This window comes from Squalius cephalus, assembly GCF_949319135.1.
Source record: "Squalius cephalus genome assembly, chromosome: 17".
In the NCBI taxonomy this organism is placed as follows: Eukaryota; Metazoa; Chordata; class Actinopteri; order Cypriniformes; family Leuciscidae; genus Squalius; species Squalius cephalus.
In genome coordinates this window covers 7,746,030-7,749,483 of record NC_137138.1, presented here as the reverse complement: position 1 = coordinate 7,749,483, position 3,454 = coordinate 7,746,030, and the positions used below count along the sequence as shown (strand labels likewise).

At 34.2% G+C, this 3,454-nt stretch overlaps 1 long non-coding RNA gene across 1 annotated transcript; it reads right to left on the bottom strand.

Moving 5' to 3' along the window:
- Positions 1–2,230: 2,230 nt before the first annotated feature.
- On the bottom strand, positions 2,231–2,743 carry LOC307144660. The gene is made up of 3 exons (XR_013818803.1): positions 2,700–2,743; positions 2,412–2,501; positions 2,231–2,302 (listed from the first exon to the last, which is right to left on the bottom strand). It is a non-coding gene; the product is annotated as an uncharacterized lncRNA (long non-coding RNA).
- Between the last annotated feature and the right edge of the window lie 711 nt (positions 2,744–3,454).

Here is a 3,454-nt window from a genome sequence, read left to right as displayed (position 1 = left end):
TTTCAATTTATTGCCAAGGCAACATTTCTAATTTTCATTTAAGTTTAGGTTTAAAAAAAACAATATTTATATTTCATTTCGGCTTTATTTCAATTAACAAAAACGTTTTTATTCATTTTTATTAGTTTTATTATTAGTCCTGTCAGGAACTACAACAGTAGGCCTACTACTAAAAGTATTATTATTATAATTATTATTACATATACATTTATTAATTTAGCAGACACTTATCCAAAGTGACTAAACATTTATAATAATAATAATGATAATAATAATTAGTGTAATGTAATGTACTTTATTTATATAGCACCTTACATCGACCGATAGGTGAACCAAGGTGCTTTACAACAGATTAAACAACAATTTAAAACAACACACCGAAAAACAAGTACAGTAATCAGTAGTGCAATTAATAGCATTAACATAAAAGTTTTTGTTTACATAATATATATTATATACATGTATACATGTATGTCTCTGTGTATGTGTATATACAGACAAATATTTATACACATATATGCAAATATACACAGACGCACACACATAATATACTGTGTATATCACATAATATATCTATCTATCTATCTATCTATCTATCTATCTATCTATCTATCTATCTATATATATATATATATATATATATATATATATATATATATATATACACACACACACACATATACACACGTATATATTATGTAAACAAAACGTTTCTGTTAGATGTGATTAATTGCGATTAATCAGTTTGACAGCAATAATAATAATAAACCTTTGCTGAAAATATACAGCTTAAACCTGCCTAAAGTGGTTTTCTGGTTTAGCTGGTCTTCCAATCTGGCCAAGCTGGTTTTGCTGGTCTGCCAGATGGTGCTTCTGCCTGGCCAGCTGAGAAGTGCTCAAAACCTCTCTAAAACCATCCAAACAGACCAGCATAACCAGTGAACATTGCAAGACCAGCAAACCAGCTAAGATACATTTAAATGGCTGATAACAACTACAATGAATGAATGGATAGATGGATGAATGGATGAATGAATGAATGAATGAATGCGGTCTGAAATACTTCAATGAGAGCGGTATTAAACGCACACTCAACTAAAATCACGTTTGATCCAAAGTGCGGCCATTCATCAGCCAAATGAGACTCATGTTTCCAGCATACATTCATTTTCAAGACATTGTTTAATTGCGCTGTTTTACATAAAAGTCGCTGAGTGGAGGAAGAGTGTGTGATTTTCACTTACTCTCACCAAACTGTGTCCTCGTTCATCACTCGCACTCATCAGAACTCTCATGGAGAGCCGTTTCCATTAGAAGAAACAACAAAATGTTGTTGATGCTGTGTGGTGTTGGTGAAGATTGATTGACTGATGCATTGATGGAAACCATTCAGGGAAGATCTGGAAGCAAAAGACAATAGAAATGTGACATCCTGAAATTAAGCAAGTCTGCAGGAATACAAGAAATGGCTCTTTACTCATTCTCTCCTGAATATCATAGAAAAATTACACTGTTACAAAACACACGTAAATGAGCCTACTATACAGAAAATATGAATTTATAAATAAATGAATATTCGGCGAAATGTAAAGCCATTATATTGCATGCATTTTAGCTGCAGGTACCAATCATGACCAAGTCTTCATTACCTACTTACATTTGATTAATTTTAGACTTATTTTTCATCTACACTCTGTGGCCTACATTATGCGACATAATATGCAGGTCAATATTGCGAGTTACTGAGATTGCCACTGGCCATTAAATTAAAGTTTGACAAATGACGCTCTCACTGCACACATTTTCAGCTAAACAACTTTGGCCACCAGTTTGAGCATGTTTGGAATGGAGATTTTAAGCTCATTTTTATCATATCAAACATCCTTATTTGTCATCGACCCACATACAAATCAATATTTACGATAATATTTACAACCGTTTGTTTTCTAAAGGGGTTTAAAGGCTGTTGGAGGGTGCCGAGATGTAGGTCTACCTCCACCGCCCTGTTTGAGCTTGCAAAGTTTTAATCTGTATAAATGAATGCATTAAATTGTTTGCTTATTTGAATAAACACCGATACAAATCATTAGATGAATTACTTGGCCTGCTGATTACAACTTATGCATCAAAATGCACTTAATTTTCATTAGGAGGTATAAAATTAGATGATTATTATATTAATTAAGATGATTACAAACAATTATCCTTCCCGAGCACCCGCGGTCCTGCAAACTAGGTCAGCGTGATGATGTATTATTCCTGCACGGAGCCTTCTCTCAGCACGGGTATCCAGAATAAAGGCCTGGAAGGGCAAGTAAAACGCTGGTCAGAAATTTCTTTGTTTCAGCCGTCGTAGGGCCACTGGTGTTGGGTTGTTTTCAAACGCAGGAACAGGGAGCTGAATCCATTACCTGGCTATAGGGCCGCGGACACGCGTCTGATGTCCGAGTAGTTCACGCCGCGTAATACACTGGGCAGAATGTGCTGAGAATTCGGGGAAACTGTGGAATTGAAGAGTCACAAATAATAAGCGTCACCGGGACAGTGACCGGAGAGAACGGCCTTCCTTTACGTCTCTGAGAGCGAGCAATCTAGCTCCAGAGAAAACAATAGCACCATATAGGACTCGCTCGCCATGACTTAAATGACAAAAGAGCATGCAAATTAGGTTAGGATGGAGATCAAATGCATAAACTCACCTCATATAAGTCAGATGCCTTGTGCAGAGAATCAACTGCAAACTGCAAGATATAAGGTAAAAGACAGCAAACATTTATAGGCCTGTGTATAAAGTTAAGAAGCTTTCCTTTCGTTTCATTTCAGTAAAATACTTTGTACAGACAATTTCCATTTGTTTGCTAACTAAAAAGCAACATGTCCTATTCAACCAATAAACTGAAATCATTACTGCAGGCTGTTTAGAAAATGATGTTAAGTTGTCATTAGATCGTTCCTATTTTAAAGTATATATGAGTCTTAACGTAAAAAGAAAAACAGTGCAATATTTTCATTGAAAAGAAAGATAATAAGTGCATCATGATCTTTCATAAAATGAACTATCATTCATAAAAAATAGCATTTTTAGTAAGACTCCACAACAAATAACTAATAGTAATAGCAAAATCAACTACAATGACAAATAAAGTCAGAAAAAAAGCTAAATAATTATCCTGTAACAATAATATTTCATGCTGTAATGCATGCTGGGAGCTCACAAACCTTTAGAAAAAAACAGCAACATTGATCATTTTGAAAGTATTCGTGTAAATTAACTCATTTAGTCAAGATGGGACAACATTTGGTGGACTATTTTGTTATTCTAAAATGTGTTTTTACATAAAAAGTCATTCATATTTATTAGGCCTATCTGTGACTTTATGCAATGGATAAAATGCGACTGGTTATTTATTTATTTTGTACAGTGAAGTTACAACCGTTTCATTTTAGTATGGTA